Genomic DNA, 27,431 nt, shown 5'->3' on the forward strand with positions numbered 1-27,431 from the left:
AGGGAAGTTTAAAAGAGATGAGTTCTAGTTCTTAAGCTATCACCGTAGGTTGATTTTCATTTTGGTAAGATTTTCAAAGAATTTTCACAATAGATTGCTAGAATGGCGAAGCTCCATATGACTATTTACATTCTTGCCTTACTGATGATCTTCTCAGGTTTGTTTTTCACTTCGTTCTTCCACGGGAGATCATGATATATTATTCTTTTCAACATCTGTGTTTCTTTATCTTCAGAACCCTAATTTTTTATGCTTGTGAATTTGTGTAGTTGACAAGATGGTGCCTAAAGTAGAGGCACTTTGCTATGAAACCCTGAGAGAATGCAATGCACAATTTACTACAGATCAGTGCAACAAGGCGTGCTCGGAGAAGTACAAGAACAAGCACGGCCAGGGTTATTGTGAAAACTCACCTACTCCTCCCTTACGTGTATGCACTTGTGCTTATGTTTGTTGATCTATAGGCCTATAAACAGGAAAATATAATCAGATTATCAAATTACAATGAATAAATAATGCAGTTTGCAGATCTTTGTCTTCTTGTTCTGGAAATCTAGTGTTAAGCGCTGATTAGGGCATCACAGATCCTACAAGGTCATTGCTGTTTGTCAAGGATATTCAAAATTTTGAATTTGTTGGGGGACTCAAATCAAGTTCATATTTTAATTTTCTTTGGGTAGAACTTCATATTTTAATTAGAATCTTGAATTTCTAAGTTTTGGAATTTGAATTTTGAATTTCCTTGACACTGTCGATAATAAAATTGTACGATTAAATATAATAATTGATTCTAATATGGTCTTGCTACCTATCATAAAAGAGCTGTTTTATGCATCTCTTGCCAACAAGGTTCAAGTTCATATTCAGAGTCGAAGCTCTTCAAATTCTGAAACTTGTGTGGATTCAAAGTCTGTTTGGTTACATGAGCCTGGAGATTTCAAATATTTAGAAATTTCAAATCTATGAAGTCATAAATCATAAAATTAATTGTTTAGTTGTGGAATAAAATTTGTGGATTCATTCTAAAAAAATATTTGGTCGACGTGATTATTTGTAAATGCTCAAATGTGTAGTGGTTTTATAGTGGCAATGAAATCTCTGGATTTCAACCCATACCCATAATTCTATAGATTCATGTTTTTAGTGTAAAAAGATGAATCTCTTGATTTCATGAATTCAGAGATTTTCACAATCAAACGGGTATAAATCTCAGATTCATGAATCCAAAGATTTGAAATCTCTGGATTTATGTAACCAAGCAGGCCATAAATGTCCCCATAAGGTAATCAATTCAACTCCTAATTCAACGGCGAGGTTTGATGTTGGACTCAGCCTCATCCAAATTTCATCCATTTCCTGACAAAGCTCCATTTTGGTTTCATTTTAGAAATTGATATTAGTGTGTGGTTCGATGTATTGAAATATCCACACCTTTCATGTGAGTAGAGTGGTCATTTCCTGAATCATGTGTGGGCATTGAAGCTAGGCTCTTTTTCCAATTTATACACACAAATATCAACATCCAAATTTGAAGATTAATCAATGATATTTATGCAACACAAATTACAAAAAAAGGGGGGGGGTGGTTGGAGTAATGGTTCTTTTGGTTCCAAACCCTATTAGCGACTACTTGCGTTTGTGAAGGTTGTTAAGTAAATCTTGACTGAAGTCCCATAATTTTTTACCCAAATCCTTGTCTAGAGCTTTAGAAGAAGGTTGCGTTTCATTACAGTCAGCAAATTATTTTCCAGTAATGCCTTTCAAGTTGGGATGAAGAGCAACACAATACATTGTTGATGCACCCTAGAAGATTGTGTTCAATAAATCAATTAAATATTTTTGACCCGTTTGATAACCCATTAAGAGTTTCTGTTTTGATAGAAATAATTTTGAATGTTTTTTGAAGTAGAAATACTTTTATAGGAGTTTGATGTTGCTTTTAGAAACAAAAACAGTATAAGTAGGATCTTAACAAAGTTCTTATGTTTAGTATACCAAATTCCATAAATTCCCATACCTAAATTGTTTCACCTACCCCACACCAATCTTTTGCTTTGAGAAATGGATGCAACAATTGCGTCAAAATCATTTCTTGAAGCAAAAACTTTTGTAAATTTTAATTTATGTTTCAAAAATCATTTGAAACAAAAAGTTTAATCATTTTTTTTTTTCTTAAATCAAGAAACCCCATAAACTTTTTTCAATGGGTTATCAAATGGGTCCTTATAAAGATGATGATAGCTAGAAACGTTACATACCTGTTCTATGCATTTCACAAATGGCTTCAATAAACTACTATGGGAATGGCTGCAAGAGAGCAAGATAAGAAATAAGTACAATAGACATTAATGAATTCAAATTAATTCTTCATATGATAAGAAGAACAAACTTAGCATATAAACCTTTCATAAAATTCGAATATCGAGTTATATTAGCAGGAATAAGTCCTGGATGTAGAGAATTCGTAGTCACATTAGCTCCTTCTTCCTAATTCACATTCTCGATCATTCAATTAATTAGTGAGCTAATTATAAGTTTAAGATGAAGATGAAAGACAAGAAATCATGATATATATTAGTAAATTTTCAAATTTGATTGAATTGATCCTAGGATGCCTTATTACCTGCAATTCATGCTTGGCTAATTCATTAGCATGTAGCATGTTCGCGAGCTTCGATCGACCATAAGCATCAAAAGGAGTGTACATGTGTTCATGTCTCTTTCAACCAATGAATTAAGAAGCAAACTAGAGTTTTGGAGAAGACAAAAGATCATCACATACGTAGATGGGTCATTTATCTTGTCCAAACCAATTAGGTATGAAGCACTCTTTGGATATCTATGAGCTGAAGATGACACATTGATAATTCTTCCTTCAACCTTAGTTGATTTTGATGTAGCTTTAAGCTTGTCTAGCAAGAGTTTTGTTAGAAGGAAATGCCCTGAAAGTAAAGGCAACAAACCACCCAGGTGATCACTGGATATATATCTCAACATGCATGCATGAATCCATATATGTGTATCTCTTACGTACCGAGGTGATTGGTAGCAAACTGCAACTCTACTCCATCTACAGAGAGTTGAAAAGGGCAACCCATTATTGCTGCATTGTTACTGTCGAATTAAGAAAATTAATGAGAATAGAAGCGAAACTTCAGCTTGATTAGCAGGGGAGATGGAGTTCTTTCAGAATCCCCCAACTGATCTAGTAGAGATCCTCCAGGTAGAGTCGTGTAGAGGCTTAATGTCTCACATAATTGCTTCTTGGTAGTTTTCATGGGCCTCCATCCTATTTATGTACCCAAAAAAATTGAAGCCAAAGAAATTCATCACTTAAATAACTTTTTTCCTGGAGTCGGGGTTCTTTGTGTGTCCATAAGGGCCTACCTTGAATTTTCTCCCCTTTATACTTTTGGCTTTTCAAAATAAATTGATATTCATTTGATGAGGATGAGATAGTCTTGAACCGGATTCAACCGGGTCAGGTCATGGGCTCCGGCCTCAGTCGGGTCAAAGGAACCCGGTCGGGGACGGCCCAGAATCCGAATCCAGTAATCAGCACAAGGGCAAAAGGACTTAACGGTTATGAGAATTAACGTAATCCCGAAGAATTAGGTATACGTGATTGAGTTATAAGGGGTAACTACCATTAATGTGAGATGGAGATCGTGCTAAGAAAAGTAACTGCCCATATCTCTGAAGGAAGGGTAAAAATCCTAAGATCGAACGGCCACCTAGAGAAGATATGAACGAATCCAACAGTCGGGATTAAAAGGGTAAACACTATATAAATCATAGGTTTCACACACAATTAAGGTATCTGAATCGTTTCCCTCCACTATCATTTTCAATTAAAGCTTTGCAACTAGCTAGAACTCTGTGATTTTTTCCATTACTGACTTAGCCTTCGGAGGTGGCCTCCTGACCCCACGGTCGGGCTACACTTAATTTTATTTTACAGGACATTCCTTAAGGATCTACAGGCTAAGAAGATTTTGGACACATCATCATTAAAATAAAATACGAGGAATAATTATTGATGCTTTTTGTATTAATAATATATATATATATATTAAATCTTGTATTTTATAAAATTAGTATTGGCCTCCTTACTTCAAAGTATTAAATTTAATAAGTAATTGAAAAGAAATGTAGGGATAAGATTGTAATTTAGTTGTATATATTATAGAAAGGCTCAAAGGCAACACTCTATCGTCTTTTTTCTCAAAACGCAATTACTTTAAGTAGAGTCGTGCTGATAACGTGTTATAAAATAAAGAAGATATATTGAATACAAAGAAGAAAGACAAGATGAATTCAACTCTTCTATTGAGTTAGTCATTACATATTTATAATGGAACTAGCATCTTTTTGATATGGTAATATCATAGTCTATAAAGAAATACAATATATGATTCTCACACACAATAAGATAATCTTGATATAAAATGATAGATTGTCACCCAAGATAGAAGGTGCATAGAATGGAAATATTGACTGCCAACATTGTATAATGAGATGTTTGTGATCTTCAATAATATGGAAATATGAATCACTAAGATTGCATCCTGTAGTTGAGATCTCCAATTGAAAGTACAATTTCTTTGGGGGGTAATGGACATCCATAAATAAATATTATTATCTTTAACATCAAAACATAATTTTCTAATTTGTTTTTGGTAATCACATAACCTTCTATTTTGACACACTAAAACTCAAAGTTTCTTTTATGTTTCGTTCACTTTTTGTCATTGAAATGCTTTTCTCTCTATATAATGGTATATAATTTTAGCATCTAAAACCAGTAGGAAAAGGTAAAAATGCATAAAAACAGGAAGAACTGTTTCTTATCTAAAACAAGTAATGACACAAAAACCTTACTATACAACCTTTAAACAACTAATTGCACTATTATTTATTTTCCAAATTTAATCATTCATCAAGGTTTGTTTATTTTAGGAATTGATATAGTTGGAATATTCATGAACCATTTTCTGAATTCATATGCTATTTCAAGGAAATATCAGGGTAAGGAAAAGGATAAACATGATTTACTAATGAAAGAGACAATCAGTTCTGGATGCATGTAGGGGAGGGATTTTAGGAGATAATACAGTGTGTTAAAATTGGAGTTCAATAATGATTATTAAATATTGTATATTACGTTTCAAAATCCGGTGTGCAACTGTGTAGCACAATCCTTCAAGTCCTCTATAAATTCCAATTAGATCTATTTTCAGGTTCACCTTCAGTTTAGCTAGAATTCTAAACGACAGAATGGCGAAGCACCATGTGACCTTCTGCATTCTTGCCTTGCTCATTTTCTTCTCAGGTTTGTTTCTTATTCCTTTCTCCAATGGGTATCTTTTCAAGCTATAAGTTTCGTGGCTTTTATTACAAAATATTTTAGTGATTGAATCCAGTATGTGATATGATCCAGACCTTGTTTGCCATTTCAATGCAAGAATGAATGATAATATACAGAAAGAAAAAGAAAATAAGATTAGGAAATCAAAAGATTAATTGGGTGATTTTTTACTTATTGAATTTCACATTTAAGATCCCTTCATTTTCTTCCTTTCCTATAATTTACCTCATAAGAGAAGAAATTCAAATGTGACTCTAAATCTTCTACTAATGAACTGTGTTCCCTTCATATTTTTCTGTCACATATTTAAAAGGAGCACGGTCCAGGTGGAGCATATATAAAATTCCAATCTTAAATATGTGGCGAAAGGGATATGACAGGAACACAATATCTTTTACCCCTTGTACATGTGTAGAGAATCCCAACGCTTCAAATGCCAATGGAGTTGATACATTAGTTGAAGGAAGCCCTTGCCCATCACTAATCGAGTCAGACCTTCATGGGTCCTATTTTGTTAGGGGTAACATCTTTTTGGGTAAGATAAAAGAGATGTTATGTTAACTCGAATCCAATTAACCTACCCCAGCCCCTCTACCACCATATCTTCAAGGGAGTCTCGTCTAGTCAGTATTTAGAGGTGATTGCCTCCTAAATGCATGAAGAAGGTATGGGTGTAAATGGATTGGATTAGGATGGGATAGTGGTAATACCATATCCGCATCCTATTATATTTGGACGGATTTGGTAATATCCTGACAGGTTTTGGACGGATTTAGCTAGATTCGAAGTACAGTCAAATAGTTTTTTTCTCAAAGTAGATTCTTCTAAATGGGTATGAATATAGGTCAAATACAAGGTTTTTTGACTACTTGTTGACATCATTACCATTTTATTTGTTAGGGCTAGGTTTGAAATTTAAGAATTTAAAAATTTTGGTATTTATTTTAGTGAAAATTTTGAAAAAAAAATATTCACATATCTTTTGGAAAAAAAAATTATAAAAAAATAAAAATTCAAAGAATAAACTTAATTGGATAATTTTATTATACGTATAATAATTGTCCAAGGGGTATTATCATATCCGCATCTTATTAGTAATCAGTCGGATTCGGATACCTTTAAATGGATACAGATGTGAATTTGGGAGTGGATGTTAGTCATCCATTTACATCCATAGATGGAGTGTCAAGATATGGTTATCCTTTCCCCTAGAGGGCAAAGGATTCCAATTCTATTAATTCATGCAATTATAGAGCACAATGGTGGGTGTTGAATTCACCAAAGATAATCCTTCTCTCAACTGAATTTGTAATAGCAGTGAGTATGGTCGAATCCACAAAGGTTGGTGAAGATTTATTCCTTGATAAAAGTTGGGGGGGGGGGTTGAATCAAGAAACTAAATAATGAATAAAACAAATAAATGGATGCAATAGTTAACAAGAAAATCAAAATAATAAAAACTTTCAATTAATATTTAATTTCAATATTGATTCTCTCAATTGGTCATTGACTTAAAAATTAAAACTTTAATTTCAGGTAGATTGATTATGGTCATTGAGGATCAGTCCTCTAACAACCAATCTTTCCCTACTTTCTCGATAACCTTCGGATCCATCCTTTGAGTTATCCCCTAATTAATGAACATAACCTTTGGATCTGTCCTTTGAGTTATGTCTATTAATTGCATCAAATATAAAAGACCCAATCCCTAGTCAATAAACCTGGAAAAACCTTATTTATTTAAACTAGGACATACATTCTCATAGCAAACTCTTTAAGGCGTTGATTACCCATTCGAGGATGTATTTGTCACTTATGAGAATAATAAATAATTATTCTAATTGACTAAATATTGTATTAATCATCAAACAACACGCCTATTGTCTAAGGATTAATCCAATAACATAATAAACATGGAAAACGTATAAATACCTGAGAACTAAAGAAAATTAATTACTCAAAGTCTCACAATTTTCGAAAATCAAACTTCTATTAATCTTGATTGAAAGATTGAATTAACTAGACATGGAAAAGAAGAATAAAGAAATAAAATTAGAAAATATTGTGCTGTTCTTCCTCAAAACTGTGGCTTCCTCTTGTTGTAGCTTGTGATGATAAATCTCTAAAAAAGCCTTCCTTCTTATAGAGGATTTCTGTCAATTCTGCATCCTTTCCAATTTTGTCATTTCTATTGTTCGCTTTAGCAATGTAATTTTTCCCAATTTAGTTGTTTCCTTTTTTTCTCCTTACCCATTTAATTGTTTCCATCTTCCTCCTTGCCAATGTAGTGGCTTCTAATTTAGTCACTTTTCAATTCAGTTTCTTCCTTAGATGTCCAATTGCAAGAGAGAACGAAATCTTTGTTTGTTGAATTAAGACATTTCATGAAAATCCTTCTGATTTTGACAAAATCAAATCTCTAGCTTTGGACATAATCAAATCCTCCATCTTAATTTGGGCTTGGTTATTTGATTTGATTTAAAAATGTGGCGATGTGGTTTTAACCATTCTTTTTATGGATTTGTTATGCAAACACTACAATATGTCCATATCCAAATAGAACAACCAATTAGTCTCATTAAAATACAAAGGATTTGATATAATATTAATGCAATTAAGTGACCTATCACACAATCCTTGGAAGCAAATTGAAACTGATAGCCTTTCCCTTTTTTGGTTTCAATTGTGATGATTAATGCTCAATTAGATACAATTGAGACCATCAATTTATGGCTGAGATTTGAGGAACAATGGTGGTGTGAACAGAAGGATTTTCAACAAAAGAAACAGAAACACTACACATTTAGGAAGAAGGTTTACTTATGGTAGTTACCTTTTTAGAGCTTAAAAAGAGGATCTCTTCAATGTGTGATGAAATGGTAGAACGAGGGAGATAGGGGGTAGAAAATACGGACTCAAAAAATAAAAATGAGGGTAAAAGATCCATTCTTCAAAACAATGAAGAAGTTCAACAGAGATATGTTTTGGTTTTTAAATAGGTTCATCGATTTTCAAAGACAATTCACAATAGATTGCTAGAATGGTGAAGCTCCATATGACTATTTACTTTCTTGCCTTACTGATGGTCTTTTCAGGTTTGTTTTCACTTCATTCTTCCACGGGAGATCATGATATATTATTCTTTTCAAGATCCATGTTTCTTTATCTTCAAAACCCTAATTTCTGATGCTTGTGAATTTTTGTAGTTGACAAGATGGTGCCTAAAGCAGAGGCACTTTGCTTTGAAAACCTGGGAGAATGCAATAAAAAATTTAATGGAGCTCAGTGCGAACAGAAGTGCTCGGAGAATTACAAGAACAAGCACGGCCAGGGTTATTGTGAAAACTCACCTACTCCTCCCTTACGCGTATGCACTTGTGCTTATGTTTGTTGATCTAAATGCCTATAAACGGGGAAATATAATCAAATTATCAGATTATCAATGAATAAATAATGGGGTTTGCAGATCTTTGTCTTCTTGGTCTAGAAATCTAGTGTTGATCGCTGATTAGGGCATCATAGATCCTACAAAGTCATTGCTGTTTGTCAAGGATAATTCAAAATTTTGAATTTGTTGGGGGACTCAAGTCAAGTTCATATTTTAGTTTTAAAAATTTGAATTTATCCTTGACACTGTCGATGGTAAAATTACACGATTAAATACAATAAATTGATTCTATATGGTCTTGCTACCTATCATAAAAGAGTAGTACCCCCCCCCCTAAATAATAATAATAATAATAATAATAATAATAATAATAATATCCTAAAGAGCTATTTTTTGCATATCTTGCCAACAAGGTTCAAGTTCTTGTTCAGAGTCAAAGCTCTTAAAATTTAGGAAATTGTGTGGATTAAAACTCTAAATATCCCATGAGGTAATCAAGTTCATTTTCAGAGTCGAAGCTCTTAAAATTCAGGAAATTGTGTGGATTATGTCTGTGAAATTTAAAAGTAACCGCAAGCGCACGGTATCGTGTAGCTAATGGGTCGATCTCAAGGAGATATACCACTTAGAATTCAACTTCTTAATAGTAATGCGAGAGTGAAATGATTCAATTTTTTGTTAACTAATTAACTAAACTAAACGATCCTAATCTATTCGTTTAATCCAATCGAATTGAAACGAAAAATAAATTAAACACAATCAATGCATAAATAAAAGACAGGAAAAAAATGCGAACAATAAAAATAAAAAGGAAAAAAATTAAATAAAACCAGTTAGTATGTTAAAGAAGTCAGTAAAATTTAGTTCATAGCTAAAATGCAGATGCAACACCACCCATCACCAGAAGCAGAGGCACGACTGTAGGCTTGCTCCGGTTATGTGGTCAGAGATGATGAATGAATAGGCAGAAAGTAAATAACAGAAAGTAAATAACAAAGTAATAAACAAAGCAATAAAAGGAAAAGGAAGCTTTAACCAAAGAGAGGCACGACTGTAGGCATCTCTGATCAAGGATCCAGGGGAAGGGAGAACAATAAATAATGCTGAAAGTAAATCCTAAACTAAGAATATGGAGGGGTAGATAGAAGCGGGAATGGAGGGAGGAGAGAAGATTAATAAAGAAGGTTACTTACTTGCGAATTGAACAAACGATTCGAATCTCAACCAACCCTAACAACCAGATCTAGATCTAGAATGATCTAAATATGCAATTGCTAGACCCAGAGAAAAACGAATCTAAAAAAATTGAAACTTGAACTTGAACTTGAAGCTTGAACTTGAATTGCATTACATAAAAAGATTAAACCTAAACATTGAATCTAGAAATTTAAATCTCACTAATGCAAGCAAAGAAAACTAGAGAAAACCTTAATAAACTAAAGAGAGAAGAAAGAATGTTTCTACTAAGCTCTAGAACATCCTCTCCTTTGATGGAGTATGCTCTCCTTTTATAGAGTTTACATGAGATATGAAGCACGGCTGAATTTGAATAAAACTCAGGGTTTCTATCTGACTCAGCAAATTAGGGTTTTGACGTACTAATCGCGCCAACTTAGAGAGATCAGATGCATCATTCCACCGTTGGATTTGAGGTTTAAGTAGTTGTGAAGCTCTCCTCCAAAAATCAGCACGATCGAACATCGGATTACCGTTCGATGAAGGGTTTGATCGAAACTGGACAGAGGCATTCAAAAACGGGATTTTTCCTCTTTTTCTTTTTAAATATAATTCTTTTTCCTCTTTTTCTTTCTTTAATTAAATCCAAGATAGGAAATAAGATATTGAGGTATGCAAGGACTCTTTTCCATCTGGACTCTCTCAATAATATCTCTGTAGATTTGATTTAAAATCTCAGCCGTAGATCAAAAATGCCTTCTTTATCTCTTCAATATTTCGGAGTTGGCCCATAATCACATATCTCTAGCACATCATGCTCCAGATCAGGCCCATTTTCGCATTTTGAGAATTTGAATGGACTTCTTGACGTGTAAAATAGCATGATTCAAGCCCAAATCTCCAAATATTTGCTTAAATTTTGAAAAGTCCTAAAATATGCAAAAACAACATAAAACCCAAGGTAACTCCATTCTAAGTGTATAAAATGCATGTTTTATGCCCTAAGATTTCATACATAAATGTGCTCATCAGATTAAAACTCTAAATATCCCATGAGGTAATCAGTTCAACCCCTAATTCAATAGCGAGGTTTGACGTCGTACTCAGCCTCATCCAAATTTCATCCATTTCCTAACAGACCTCCATTTTGGTTTCATTTTAGAAGTTGATATTAGTGTCTGGGGTTCGATGTTCTGAAATATCCACACCTTTCATGTGAGTAGAGTAGTCACTTCCTGAATCGTGTGCTGGCATCGAAGCTAGGCACTTTTTCCAATTTATACACACAAATATCAACATCCAAATTTGAAGATTAATCAATAATATTTATGAAACACAAATTAAAAAAAAAAGGGGGGGGGGTTGGAGTAATGGTTCTTTTGGTTCCAAACCCTATTAGCAACTACTTGCGTTTGTGAAGGTTGTTAAGTAAATCTTGACTGAAGTCCCATAATTTTTTACCCAAATCCTTGTCTAGATCTTTAGAAGAAGGTTGCGTTTCATTACAGTCAGCAAAGTATTTTCCAGTAACGCCTTTCAAGTTGGGATGAAGAGCAAGGTTGCGTTTCATTACAGTCAGCAAAGTATTTTCCAGTAGCACCTTTCAAGTTGGGATGAAGAGCAACATAAGATGTTGTTGATGCACCCTAGAAGATTGTGTTCAACTCCCAACTTTATTGCCACAAATCAACTAAATATTTTTTAAGTTACTAAAGACCCGTTTGATAACCCATTAAGAGTTTCTGTTTCGATAGAAACAATTTTGAATGTTTTTTGAAATAGAAATATTTTTATAGGCGTTTGACAAAACTTGCTTCTGGAAACAAAAACAATCTAAGTAGGGTCTTAACAAAGTTCTTATGTTTAGAATACCAAATTCCATAGATTCCCATACCTACATTGTTTCACCTAGCCCGCACCAATCTTTTGGTTTGAGAAATAGACGTAACAATTGCATCAAAATCATTTTTTGAATAAAAAGCTTTCGTAAATTTTAATTTATGTTTAAAAAATCACCTGAAACAAAAAAACTTTATCATTTTTTTTTTCTTAAAACAAGAAATCTATAAACTTTCCAATGGGTTTTCAAATGGGTCCTTAAAAAGATCATGATAGAAACACTACATACCTGTTCTATGCTTTTCACAAATGGCTTCAATAAAAATGCTATGGCAATGGCTGCAAGAGAGCAAGATATGTTATAAGTACAATAAGCATGGAATTCAAAATTCTTCATATGAAAAGAAGAACAATCTTAGAATATATGTGTTGTGGGGAGCTAGAGTCCCGAGTCCCCATCTCGGGAGAGAAAGGCACCCCCGTGGGCGGGTGCATCTCATCCTTGAAGAGGTCCCGGGGCCTCATTCGGGAGAGTACCTCCCTCTTGGGCGGGCTCGTTTCTTCGTTGGGGGTCCGAGGGCCTCTTCGGGAGGTACCTCCCTCTTGGGCGGGCTCGTTTCTTCGTTGGAGAAGGTCCGGGGCCTCTTCGGGGAGATACCTCCCTCTTGGGCGGGCTCGTTTCTTCGTTGGAGAGGTCTCGAGGGCCTCTTTGGGAGGTACCTCCCTCTTGGGCAGGCTCGTTTTTCGTTGGAGAGTGCCCACTTGAGAATATCCAACTCTAGCATTTCTCGAAGACTCTCTTGACTAGTCGAGAGTTAGTTCGTATAAACACTCGGATATCTTTCGGGTTGGGGGGTGAGTCGGCTCGGCGTTTCGGGTGCGACAGAGGGCCGTTATTCCACTACTCCACTCACTCCTCAACTATCGATCCGGAATCTGGATGCCGCCTCCGGTACTTCTATATAACCTACCTCCACATGGAGAGGTAGCTTTCATCGAGTACTTACTCATTCGTTCTTGAGACTCTCTCAGACCATTTTGTTACTTAGGCTGATTTGGCGTCGGAGGGGTTCCCCGGCCAACTAGGCCGGACCGTTCTTGCTTTCTTTGTGTGTGGGATCTCGGTTATTCCAACTTGGTTGGAGAGCTCTTGGTGGTCATCTCATATCCGACTCTCGAAGTTCTAGACGAACATTTGGGCCGTCTGGGAAACGTCACGTCATGACGAGCGTCCACACCTCGTGGCGTTCTCAATTCTCCTCGGCGGGGGAGCGACGGCTGTTGAAGACAAACTCTCCCTTCTCTAGATCGACAAATTCCTATTCCGGAGGAGGTCAGGAGTTCGGAGATCCCCGTTAACTTTCAACTCCATTTGGAGAGGGGTTGAGTCAACCTCCAATTCCGCGCCGTGGCGATTTGCGGATATGAGAGAGTCAACACTGTTGGAACTCCAAGGAGTTGTTGGGCTTAGTCCTTCGGTCGGGGTACCATCCGGACCCGATTCCAGAGGCGGCGTGAGCCGTCCGTCGACTCGGATAGGCAAGTGGTGTGAAGGGAGTCCGATACCGGGCAGCGAGCGAGTTGGGGATCTGGGTGATTTGGGCACGTCCCGGGGATGGTGGGGGTGTTTCCACCTTTGGCTGGCTTAGAACTCAGATTTACCTAGAGGGCGCGGGGGGTTCGGGAGCGGGAGAGTCACGGAGGCCATTCTAGATCTATCCGAGAGGGTCGGTTAGTCAATATGGATCTTCTCATGGACCAACTTCCCAATATTCTGATCTCGGGTTTCGGTCTCCGAAGGCGTCAAGAGGCGCATGGTCTCGGGAGGATTAGATGCCATGGAGAGCGGCTTGATGATCGGGACCTCGATGACGACTATGATGTGGTTGATGAGAACCCTTCTCGAAGAGTCATGAGAGCACCTCTTCCACCGAACTTTATCATGCGACATTCACACCCTATGAAGGTAAGTCCAATCCTCGAGAACATATTAGTTATTTTAAATCGGTCATGGCGGTTATTGGCCGGAAGATGAGCTATTATGCCGAACTTTCCCGGCATCTCTCAAAGGCCCGGCGATATGGTTTTCTAGCCTACCGCCAAGATCCATCCAAACTTTCGAGAACTCGGGGAATTTTTGCCCGATTCCGGTTGCATCGGGAGTAGAAGACAGCAGATAGCCTTTTTGCCATTAGGCGGAACCAAATGAGTCCGTTCGGGACTACCTTCTGGTTCGATAAAGTGGCTATTGAGGTAGAAGAGTTGGATGACACGGTGGCGTACAATGCACTATGGGCGGAATAACCCAAAGACGTTTGCTCGAGGTATTGCTTCAAGATGCCGAGGACTTATGGAGCACTTCTTAAGTGCCAAAAGCAAGCACGGTTGCGGTTATCGGCCCGAGAGAGTCTACGAGAGGCGTGGGAGATTATGGAGAGAGGTTAGAATTCAAATGCTCGGGCAAGAGATGACAAAGGGAGTTTGGAAAGAAGACTCGCCAATGGAGACTTTACACCTCTTAATACTAAGAGGTTAGAAATTCTATTACAGATCGAGATAACGTTTGAAGTGGCGGGCAAGATAAGAGCCCGACCCAAGATAGGAATATGACAAGTATTGCCGTTTCCACAAAGACTACGGCCACCATACGGATGAGTGCAGAATCTAAAGATCGAGATCGAGAAACTCATCAAGGAGGGCATCTTGAAAAGTACCTTCAGAAGGCGACAAGATCGAGAGAGTCCCCACCTAGATCAACTAAAGACTCAAATCCAAAAGTCCCGAGAGGGCGGATAGAATCCCGAGACCCGACACTCGGGAGTTTTCCCCATTTACATCGTTTTGGGAAATCCGACGGAAGAATCCATTAAGAAGGCGAGCAAAGGCACGGTTCGTTGGATCGATGCAATTGCCAAGCGAAGATGACTTATGCCCGGATCCAATAACCTTCACCGCGAAGATCTCAAGGGCGTCACTTCTCCTCACGACGATGCTATAGTTATCAAAGTGAATTGGCAAACCGAGAGTTCACCGAGTTCTTGTGGACACGGGATCTTCCGCCGACTTACTATCTTATGAAGCATTTAAGAAATTGAAGTTTGAGGGCGAGATGATGACTCCATGCGGGACTCACTTATATGGGTTCGCCGGGTCGTCCGCCATATCCGAAGGGACTATCCAATTGGATCTAGGATCGGGACCTCCCTCGGGATGCGGTCGTCCAGCAACATTCATGGTGGTTCGGGACCTTTCAGCTTACAACGTTCTACTCGGGAGGCCAACTCTTAACGCCTTAGGGGCGGTGGTTTCTCCAACACATGAAGTTGAAGTTTCCAACCACAGCGGGAGTCGGGAGTGCTCTTCGGATCGCGACTCTCCGGACAATGTTATGTGAATTATCTTAAGAAAGTCAAAAGCCGAGAGATCGGGCAATACAATGAGTATTGAAATTCGGGATGATCGGGATGAAGAAGCTATGCGAGAGCCGAACCGGTTGAAAAGCTTGGCGAATTCAACTTCATCCGGATCTTCCCGAAGAGGGACTATGATCGGGTCCGACAGCCTCGGAATTCAAGGAAGAGCTCACCGAGTTTCTCCAAAACAACCTAGATGTATTCGCATGGTCGGCCAAGACATGCCCGGAATAGATCGAAGATTGCGAACATAGCTTATGGATAAGGACGATGCAATTCCAATGATCCAAAGAAGGAATTTTTCGCTCGAGAAACATGCTGCCATCCGGACCAGTGGAGAAACTAGAGCAATCGGGTTTTATAAAACCCATAGAATGCCCAACTTGGTTGGCGAATGTAGTCATGGTGAAGAAAGCCAACGGCAATGGAGAATGTGTCAGATTACACGGACTTGAATAAAGCATGCCCAAAGGATTGCTATCCACTTCCTCGATCGACCTTTTGATCGACGCTACGCGGACATGAAGTATTGAGCTTCATGGACGCTTATTCGGGATATAATCAAATTATGATGAATCCCAAGGACGAGAGGATACGGCCTTCATGACGGACCGAGAAGTTACTTTTATAAAGTAATGCCATTCGGATTGAAGAACGCTGCCACTTATCGGGATGGTAAACAAAGTCTTCAAAGACCAAATAGGAAGAAATATGAAGTATATGTGGATGATATGCTCATAAGAGTATCGTCCAGAGTCATCTGGAAGATCTTGAAGAAGTTTTTGATACTTTGAGAACATACCGGATGAGGCTAAATCCAGAAATGTGCTTTGAGTTTCTTCCGAAAATTCCTTGGGTTTATGGTATCCCAGAGGTTGAGACAAACCCGGAGAAAATCAAAGCCTTGCTCGAGATGGAGTCCCAAGGACGGTCGGAGACATCCATGCCTAACCGGAAGAGTAGCCCCTTAAGCAGTTTATCTCCGATCGGGTGGAATGTTTGCCTTTCTTCAAAGCTCTTAAAGAGCTCGGAAGGCAAAGGATACCTTATGGACCGATGAATGTCAGCAAGCGTTCAGAATTGAGGAGAAGCTCGACTCCACCTCTCTTCCCGACCTTCACGGGAGAACAATTATTCACATACTTAGCCATTTCTCCCGCGGCGCGGTCTTAGTAAGAGAAGGTACTTCACAAAACCCTATCTATTTCATAGTCATGTTTTAATAGATGTCGAGACACGATATCCGGTGTGGATAAACAGCTTTAGCACTTGTAATCGCATCTCGAAACTCGGCCTACTTCCAAGCTCATCCAATTGTAGTCTTGACCAACTTCCCGTTGAAGAAGATACTACGGAAACCAGACTTAGCCGAAGAATGGTCACATGGGCTATTGAGTTGGCGAGTATCAATTGAGTATAGAACTCGTCCAGCCATAAAGGGACAAGTTTTGGCCACTTCATTCTTGAGAATAGCATGCCTAGTTCGGGAGTACAAAATTCACCCGGTCCGAGTTTGGACTTTACATGTTGACGGCTCAAGCAACTCTTCGGGGAGTGGAGCGGACTAATGCTTATCAGCCCGGATGGATTCACTATTCATTATGCTTTAAGATTCAACTTTAAAGCCTCTAATAATGAGGCCAAGTATGAAGCCCTACTAGCGGATTAAGACTTGCCCGAGCCCTAGAGTCCAGTTGGAAGTCCGGCGACTCCGTTGATCGTGAATCAAGTTCGTGCGTGTCGAGGCAAGGAAACAAGAATGGCAAATTACTTAGCCAAAATTGATGATTGTCGCCATTATTTCGATCATCTTGGATAAAGCAAATTCCAGAAGGAAATGAGTAGCAGCGTTATCCAGTTGCTTTATCCAAATATTCGACCTTAGGCTCACCGTTTATATTGACAGTTAGAATTCCTAGCATTCGGAGGCCGAGGCATGGATATTGAAGAAGAGCCTAGTTGGATGAACCCAATAATATCATATTTGAAGAACGATATCCTTCCGGCTCAGGAGGCTAAGGCATTACAAATCAGCACGAGTTCACCATTATTGAAGAACAACTTTATAAAAGATCGTCCACCCTCTTCTAAGTGTGTTCCCTTCTCAGCTCAATATGCCTTAGCCGAGTCCGAGGATATCCGCTTGGAGGTCTGCTTTGCCCACAAAATATCGCCAGGCCTTTATTGGCCGACTATTCGAGATCCGTGGACTTGTCGGAATGCAACAGTCAAGACCATTTGATTCTCATAGTCTCGTCTCCATTTTTGCATCCTTTTTCTTGAAAAGAGTTATAGCGAGAAGACACAGCATTTCTTACAGAGCCCGGGAGTTCTTCAGTTTAAGAACCCGGAGCGCTCTTCAAATCCAGAACCCAAGAGAGTTCTTGACAATTCAGAACCCAAGCGTTCTTGAAGAGCCCGAGAGTTCTTAACGCTTAGAACCCAGGCCTCTTCAAATCCAGACCCAAGAGAGTTCTTGACAAGTTCAAGAACCCAAGAGCGTTCTTAGATAGCCCGAGAGTTCTTACAGCTTAAGAACCCGAGCGCTCTTCAAATCACAGACCCAAGAGAGTTCATGGCGTTACACTCGACCTCGCTCGTAGCCCCGTTTTCCCCACCTCTCTGAGTCCGTGAGACTCTCATGAGATGGATTATTCTGGGTTCCTCGCCTCGCTCGGGTTTCCCCTCTCTGAGTCCGTGAGACTCTCTGGTGGATTATTCTCGTTCACTCGGGACCTCGCTCTCCCGTTTCCCACCTCTTTGAAAGTCCAGTGAGACTCTCTGGTGGATTATTCAATGGCGTTACACTCACCTCGCTCGGTAGTCACTAGTTTTCCCACCTCTCTGAAAGTCCGTGAGACTCTCTGAGTGGAATTATTCAATGGCGTTACACTCGGACCTCGCTCTGCCACTGGTTTTCCCACCTCTTTGAGTCCGTGAGACTCTCATGGTGGTTATTCAATGCGTTCACTCGGACCTCGCTCGGTAGCCACTGTTTTCCCACCTCTTATGAAGTCCGTGGACTCTCATGGATGATTATTCAATGGCGCTCACTCGGACCTCCTCGGTAGCCACTGTTTTCCCCACCTCTTATGAAGTCCAGTGACTCTCATGGTGGTTATTCTGGCGTTCCTCGGACCTCGCTCGGTGCCACTGGTTTCCCACCTCTTTGAAAGTCCGTGGCTCTCTGGTGGATTATTCTGCGTTCACCTCCCGCCGCCCCCCCGGTTTCCCACCTCTCATGAAGTCCAGTGAGACTCTCATGAGTGGTTATTCAATGCGTTACACTCGGACCTCGCTCTCCACTGGTTTTCCCCACCTCTTTGAAGTCCGTGAGACTCTCTGGTGGTTATTCTGGCGTTACCTCGGGACCTCGCTCTAGCCACTGTTTCCCCACCTCTTATGAAAGTCCGTGGACTCTCTGGTGGTTATTCTGCGTTACACTCACCTCCTCGGTAGCCACTCGGGGTTTTCCCCACCTCTTATGAAATCCGTGAGACTCTCTGGATGGATTTCTGGCGTCCACTTGACCTCACTCGGTAGTCCCCTTAATAAAGGCAATGGCATCTCTCGGAGAACCGGCGTGGGGCTTCTCCTCCTCGCTTTTGGATGTGGCTATCATTCGCCCATTGATTTCTTCAAGAAAACCTTCGGGTATGGCATTCCATACACTCGGACCTCGCTGTGGGGCTCTTGTGGGGCTGAGTCCCGAGTCCCCATCTCGGGGGCCCCCCGTGGCTCTCTCATCCTTGGGGTCCGGGCCTCTTCGGGTCCCCCTCTTCCCTTCTTCTTGGGTCCCGGCCTCTTCGGTCCTCCCTCTTGGCACCTTCTTCTTGGGGTCTCGGGCCTCTCGGGAGTCCTCCCTCTTCCCTTTCTTCTTGGGGTCCACACTTGGAATATCCACTCTAGCATTTCTCGCTCTCTTGCTGTCGGGTTGTTCGTCCCCTTCTTTCCTTGGGGAGGTGGTCACTCCTTATCTCCGGGGCCGTTATTCCACTACTCCCTCACTCCTCAACTATCGTCCGGATCTGTCGCCGCCTCCGTACTTCTTATCCTCCTCCCTGGGGGTCGACTTTCTCGTCTTCTCTTCGTTCTTGGACTCTCTCGCCTTTTGTTCTTGGCTTTTGCTCTTCCCCCACTAGGCCGGACCGTTCTTGCTTTCTTTGTGTGTGCAGGCATCTCAGTTATTCCAACTTGGTTGGAGAGCTCTTAAGGTGGTCATCTCAATATCCGACTCTCGAAGAAGTTCTAGACGCAACAATATGTTTAGTTACCTTTCATAAAATTTGAATATCGAGTTATATTGGTAGGAATAAGCCCTGGATGTAGAGAATTCGTAGTCACATTAGCTCCTTCTTCCTAATTCACATTCTTGACCATTCAATTAATTAGTGAGCTAATTATAGGTTTAAGATGAAGATGAAAGACAAGAAACCATGATATATATATTAGTAAATTTTCAAATTTGATTGAATTAATCCTATGATGCCTTATTACCTGCAATTGTTTGGCTAACTCATTAGCATGTAGTATGTTTGCGAGCTTCGATCAACCATAAACATCAAAAGGAGTGTACCCGTGTTCATGTCTCATTCAACCAATGAATTAAGAAGCAAACTAGAGTTTTGTAGAAGACAAAAGATCATTACATACGTAGATGGGTCATTTATCTTGTCCAAACCAATTAGGTATGAAGCACTCTTTGGATATCTATGAGCTGATGATGACACATTGATAATTCTTCCTTCAACCTTAGTTGATTTTGATGTAGCTTTAAGCTTGTCTAGCAAGATTTTTGTTAGAAGGAAATGCCCTGAAAGTAAAGACAACAAACCACCCAGGTCACTGGATATATATCTCAACATGCATTCATGCATGCAATCCATATATGTGTATCTCCTATACGTACTGAGGTGATTGGTAGCAAACTGCAACTCTACCCCATCTACAGAGAGTTGAAAAGGGCAACCCATTATTGCTGCATTATTACTGTCAAATTAAGAAAATTAATGAGAACAAAAGCGAAACTTCAGCTTGTTTCGCGGGAGAGATGGAGTTCTTTCATAATCCCCCAGCTGATCTAGTAGCGATCCTCCAGGTAGAGTCGTGTAATGGCTATAATGTCTCACATAATTGCTTCTTACTAGTTTTAATTCATGGGCTTCCGTACTATTACAAAGCTCATTTTGAAGATGTAATCAAGATGTGAGTAAAAAAAATAAATAAATAAAAAAAAAAAAAAAAAGAAAAAGAAAATAGAAATCAAAGAAATTCATCACTTAATAATTTTTTTTCTAGGAGTGAATCCAGATCAGCGACCCCGACGATGAGCTCTTTGAAAAAAACGTCACCCAACGTCACGATTTTAAAACGTCACTTAACGTTTTTTTACCATTTACTAATTTGGTTTCTCGCAATCGTTTCAGCTTCTTCTCCTCCATCTCTCCTCTCTTCGTCTCTTCATTGAAAGCCAAACGACAATGAAAATCTCTTTTTTTCTTCTTCTTCTTCTGTCCGGTTTCTGTTACTTCTATTTATTTTCTGCGTGGAACCATCTTTAATAATAGTATATATCCTTTATATTTGCATACTTTAATTCTACTTGTACAGGGTTAGAAAATCAGTTTTAAGTTTTGTCTTACCCTGACCATGGAGACCTTATCAAAGCTTTTATTTCTGCAAAGAAATTCATTATATTGAAATAGAGAGACCTTACCTTCCCAAATGAGCAATAGGGTGATTTTCAGTCAATAGAGAGAGGGTCAGCTGAGCATCAGGCCAGGGAAATGGTACAGCAGAAGAGAGAGTGGTCGTTTCCTAGTTTTTCACTGCTGCTTCGTTCTCAACCATGAAAAGAGAAGACAGAGAAGAAGTAGATGGAGATGGAGATGAAAGCACGACTCTGTCACTGCTAGTTTGGTTTTCAGGCATGAAGAGAGAAGGAGATGGAGACGGAAAGATAGATTTTTCGCTACTACTTTGGTTCTTAGCCATGAAAAGAGATCACAGAGAAGAAGTAGATGGTTTGATTTTCAGCCAGAGAAGGAGATGGAGATGGAAACTGGAAGATGGGTTTTTCGCTGGTGCTTTGGTTCTCAGCCATGAGAAGAGAGATAAGAAGTAGTAGAGGGAGACAAAAATATGGGTTCCTTCACTGCTGGGTTTGGTTTTCAGCCATAGAGAGATGAAGAGAGAAGGAGAGACGGAGAAGAAGAAGCTGAACGAAAAGTTTGCGTTTTAACGGGAAACCAAATTAGTAAACGGTAAAAAGAAGTTTTAAAATAAGAAAAACAAGTGACGTTTTAAAATCGTGAAGGAAACGGAACATAAAACGAAATGTTAAAACATAATTTATAATTTTTTTCAGAGACACGTGTTAAGCAGGGAGGTGTCCGGGTTGCTGATCCGGATTCCCAGAGTCAGGGGTTCTTTGTGTGTCCACAAGGCCCTAGCTTGAATTTCTTCTGCTTTAGGGATTTCAAAATAAATTGATATTCAATAAAAGAAAAAATACAAGGGATAATTATTGATGTCTTTTTGTATTATAGCAAAAGTATATATATATATATATATATATAAATATTAAATCTTGTATTCTATAAAATTAGTATTGGCCTCCTTACTTAAAAGTATTGAATCTAATAAGTAATTGAAAAGAAATGCAGGGATAAGATTGTAATTTAAAATTTTTTTTTTTGGTAAACGATAATTTATTAACTAAAGGAGAAACCCCAAATACAACCTACTCCTAACTGATCGAACAAAAGCAACCATATTAGCTTCACAATAGATATGCCCTCGAAGGAGGATTTGAGGTTCATAATGTCGACAATAATAGGAGAAACTTTCCAAGGCACGACATCATTCATGTTCTGCAAGATTTGGGATAAAGCTTGGTTGTCTGTCTCCACCTCTATGTTGGTCAGCTTGAAGTCACGAGCCCATAACAAGGCTTGATGGATGGCTAACGCTTCAATGCTTAGGATCTCTTGAATCTAAGTTCCTCTTCCAAAACAGAAGATCATCTTTCCGTTGTGATCCCGAGCTACTCCTCCAAAGCCTCCGAGTTTGTAAGCAGAGAAGTAAGATCCATCTACATTCAGTTTAATGGAAGTGGGATTTGGAGGTTCCCACTTGATCAAAGTGCTCTCCGGTCGTCGAGGACTAACATGCAGGACTCCCTGATGGTAAAATTGGAGGCTTTTCCAAATACCAAAAGCAGCCTTTTGTGGTGATGGCCTCTCCGGTGTTTCAAATAAACCTGTGTAGACCTTCCACATGATCCAGATTGATGTTAGGATGGTCAAAGGTTGTTCATCATGCTGATTCGTTCTCCATTGCTCCATTAGGGTTAATAATTTGTCCACTAGCTAGGTGTCCTGGCTGTTCTAGGATGGAAAATTGCAAGATTTCCCAAACAGCATGTGCAAACTTACAGTTGATGAAAATGTGATCCGGATTTGTTTGCTATTTGCCGTAATTTAGTTGCATTATAGGAAGGCAACTGTAATTATCCTAAAATAAAAATATTTGATGTGTGGTGGTTTTTGCATACACGAGTTTATTCAAGCGTCGATGTGAGGAATTGAAGGAGCGAGCAAAGGAAGTTACAGACTTGATAGACGCCAAGTCCATTTCCATGACTTCCAACTTCGCGTTTGGTTGCTCTTTGAGAAGAACTTCCTTAACCTTCAAACCACTCTCTAAATTTTGTGCTGGAATAATAACTTTGGCACCCCTCAGAGCCAATACTCTTGCTGTCTCTTTCCCAATTCCACTGGTTGCTCCTGCCACCAAAAATGAAAACTAGTTGCAGGAGATTAGCGAAACAAAACAGTAAAGAAACAGAGAGAGAGAGAGAGAGAGAGAGAGAGAGAGAGAGAGCACCTGTGATGATTGCAGTGAGCCTGGTTGCATCAATTCCATCAGTGACCTGCTCGGCAGTGGATGAGAAGCCAAAGCCTGAAGCTGTTGGTGCTTTGGAAAACCAGTCCCAGAGACACATATTTTATTATTTATTTATTTTTTGGGTAAACCATTGTAACATCTAATAATATCAAATGCTAAAATATTATTAGTGATATAAATAATATTGATTATGGATGTTCAAGGTGTAACTTCCAAGTTACCTCAATTGCAATCTTGACAATTCACATTCCATTCACATTCCATTCACATCCTCTATAATTCCTTTCCCTACAATTCCTTGTAATTTCCTCATAGGATTGTGCCATGTGGAATTTAAGTAATCCAAAGGTTATCCAATTTAAACTAAATTTGAATTTTATTTAAACACACCCATAAATTTGAATTTTATTTAAACTCTAGTTTGTTTGATAACCTTTGAATTACTCAAATTCCACGTGGCACAATCCTATGAGGGAATTACAGGGAATTGTAGGGAAAGGAATTACAGAGGATGTGAATCCATTCTATGCACATTCTATCATAGACAAAAATTTAGGAAAAATTACATAATTAAATGTTTTTAGATTTTCCTTTACCAAAATATATTTCATTTAACAAAACTAGCTAAAATTGAGTTTGCATTTTCAAAACTAATAAAAATAGTGATTTTCTCTCTTTTGAACATCTTTAACTCTTAAGACTAACCACATCGAAAGAACAAATCATTATTCTGTCCAAAAAGGAAAAGTCATTATTTTCTCACCCTTTGGACATTTTCACTTTTATGCCAGTATGTTCAATTTGAGAGGTAAAAATGTCCAAAGAAATGAAAAATTACTATTTTGGTTAATTTTGTAAATGCAAACTCAGTTTTAACTAGTTTTAATAAGTGAAACATTGAGTGGCTATTTTATAAAGGGAAACCTAAAAATAGCTAATCACGTAATTTTTCCAAAAATCTATCCCTTCATATCAAGGGTATCCTATTGTTTGTAAAAATCAATTTTAATAGCATATATTATATTTCCTTGTAGGCTCTGATATTTTCATCTCAAATAACATACTAATTCTACTACAAATAAAAAATGCATACAACACAATCGGTGTGCGTAATTGCTCTCATTTTGTCCCAATGTTCTTTAGTGTCTTCTAGTCATCTCTTAATTTTATATATCTTTGTAACATACCTTACACCATTGTATGTTGAAGAAGATCAATCCTTAAACCTGAAACTCAAAGTGATGATGAAACTTTCTCCAATGTCATTGTCTTCTTTACTGTACCTCTTTCTTGTGGAGAGAAAAGAGAACAAAAAATATAAGTGATTTGAGGCACCCCATCATAGCTATTTATAATAGCATTTAAAACCCTAATCCACTTCCTCAATGGATCGATTTGCTCATCTCAAACTTAACGACAATGTATCGGCCAAATGTGTTGAAACCCCCATCAATTATTAACCCCAATAATTAATCTAAATCTACATATTATCTAAGATAAATCTAACAATATCTTACTTAAACTAGATTAATTACTCAGTTACGATAAAAGGATGTGGCCATGGAATCTCAATCACAAAATTTGTCATTAATCTTTGATCCAGTTAACAAGTTTTATTAATGTCAAACAATGACAGAATATATGACTCATCATAGGCATATTTCTTTCCATCAGTCATAACAATGTCTACTTACTAACCAAATCGAAATGAAATAAACAAGGAACACTTAGCAATTGTGATCACACAAGCATAATTTCTTTTAGGTCTTTCGTCATACCCTTGAATACTGCTCTATTTATGGGTTACTTGGTACACCGTCACGTTCTAAGGTCAAACATATACTTAGGCCCAAGGCTTTGGTCAACAACCAATCCGTCAATTATGACTCAAACCATATCTGGACAATGGTAAAACCACCATTTCCAAAATATCATAACAACAAAATATTAATAAATTGTCAATGGTGGGTTAGTAGAGCGGTTAAAAGCCCAAACTCCCATGGGGAGTTCTTGGGTTCACACCCATCCGACGACGTTTCATTTCCAGTGTTAAAAAAAGCACCTGTAAAAAAAAAAAAAAAAAAAAAATCATGCATGTATCAAAACATCTATAAGAAAAATAATTTATATATCATATATAGAAATATATCATCAACAATAATTTATTATCAACTCCCATTGAGCTCTCCCACTAAATAAGCATTATTACAAATAAATCAACTTAAAATTAAAGTAAACAAGTCATTTTAATTACTAACAGTGTACGATTTCCCTAAAATATTTTATTTGTTCTTACATATATACTTCACTGATAAATTTCTTGAATTACCCATAAAATTAAGTATACTATTTTTGTAAGTCCAACTGATATGATGTTCTTAATGAATCAATATAAAATGTAGAATAAGTCATGTGTGGAAGCTTTTATTGAATGAAACAGTCAATTCTGTTCAACAACAAACATATGTCACCATCAAACATACAAGTATAAAATATATACCATATTGAGCATACTAATGATATCAAATATTAGTTAATATGAGCCAATCAAGTAACATTCCAACCTTTGGGTCAAAATGCACCAAGCTTCAATGTAATCTTGTATATACTGTAAGATAACAATAATTTTCAAAAATTTCTTCTTCCACCTTTGGGTGATAAGAAGCTTCTAGATTATGCTTCTCAAAATGTTTTGATGCATTACCCATATTATAAAATAAATGCGACAATAATTCTTGAAAATCACATTATTTTTGGATAAATGAAATTTCTTAAATTATTGTTCACTCACACTTGTGTGCATGTATAATCTAACTTGGGTGACATCACTTTTTATCAAATATCACCAAACTTTGACTGCTACAATAAACGCCAACGAAATTTCTCCTCCCAAATAAATGCTTGCAACAGAGTGGGGAGAGACTCCATCTCCAAACTAAGTTCACCAACAACCGGCATTAGAAAAGCTAACCAGTCTGCACATCGATTCGTCTCTCTGACATGCAAACAACAGGACACTGCTAGAATCCCTCCATTAACAAACTAGTCTCCTCATGTAGCTCTACAACATACTGAGTGGTTGCTGCCACCTCACTAATTGCTTGAGCTTAAACCGCACCAAATCGTCAGTCACTCCTAACCGCCACGCATTGCATCCTGTGATTTCTCGCCTCAAGGAGACCGTACTTAATATCCTTGAGCTCACAAGCGAGAATGTCCTTGTCAATAGTGCCTCCTGCGATAGCAAAAACAACTTGCCAATTTCTCCACTTGCCAATAGCACCATATCCCAACCTTCCCTCCTCAATGAACCATTAGTATTAATAACGAGCCAACCTTCAGGGGGCCTCAACCAATGATGGAAACACGGTACCTTGCTAAAGAAAGAAGGATTAACATCCCACTGCAGGAAGAAGTCCTTCGACGAAGCACAATCTTCCACCTTCAAATCGTTCTCATCAAATCTACACTGAACCGGACATTGGATACGAGGTGCTTTAAGTTTACTAAAAGGATATGAAAAGCTGCCTTGAGTTTTAAAGTGACCTTTGGGGTGCCTTATCAAGAAATTAGATTTAAAACCAACATTATTTTCAGTGTTTGGGTATTGTTACACCTAGCTAGGGGTGTCAATAGAGCGGTTTTGGGCTGGGGTTAACAGTTTTGAATTGAAAAACACCTAGTCTAAACACGGCACATTAAAAAATAACTGTTTTGGGCCGATTTCGGTTTGGTGCGGTTTGAGTTTGGGCTAACTAACGGTTTGGGCTGACGGGTTAGACTCGGGTTGACTAACGGTTTATGGTGTGCAAGAAAATGAACAAAAAAACAATTGAGCATCTTACAACAAAAGCCAAAATTCCATTCAAAGCTAAATTGCTATTGGTCAATTTCCATTAAAAATTAAAAGTCATTCCACGTTGTAGAAAACCCACCCACCTATAGAAATCAATCACGTAGAAAATAAGTAGTAACATAGAGACTGCAAGCTTATTCCTCAGGCTCCACTAAATGGTCCTCCAAAAACAAATCCTCAAACCAAAAACCCTTTTAAATTCTATTTTGTGTTATGATTGATTGTCTTGAAAGTGGGTTCTTGTTCTATGAGAATGTAGATTTTTTTTTCTTTTTTCCCCACTTCTATGAAATCCATTTCATTTTTGGGTTGATATTTAGTTTGAATGAAAAATAAATACATCTAAATTGGATAAGTATTTATTCAATTTAAATGAACTTAATACATTCATACTTAAGCCTTTTACTTGTCTCTTAAAAGTAGTAGAATGACTATTTGATCATTGAATTCATGCTTAATTTTTCTGTTGTATATACTAACTAC

At 38.2% G+C, this 27,431-nt stretch overlaps 2 pseudogenes; both read right to left on the bottom strand.

Moving 5' to 3' along the window:
- Positions 1-1,515: 1,515 nt before the first annotated feature.
- LOC149018263 (short-chain dehydrogenase TIC 32 B, chloroplastic-like) lies at positions 1,516-7,162 on the bottom strand (annotated as a pseudogene).
- A 4,128-nt stretch (positions 7,163-11,290) lies between these two features.
- Positions 11,291-23,189, bottom strand: LOC149018264 (short-chain dehydrogenase TIC 32, chloroplastic-like; annotated as a pseudogene).
- Between the last annotated feature and the right edge of the window lie 4,242 nt (positions 23,190-27,431).

Source organism: Hakea prostrata, chromosome 4 (genome assembly GCF_041222555.1).
Source record: "Hakea prostrata isolate BN-2017 chromosome 4, UWA_Hpros_2, whole genome shotgun sequence".
NCBI lineage: Eukaryota > Viridiplantae > Streptophyta > Magnoliopsida > Proteales > Proteaceae > Hakea > Hakea prostrata.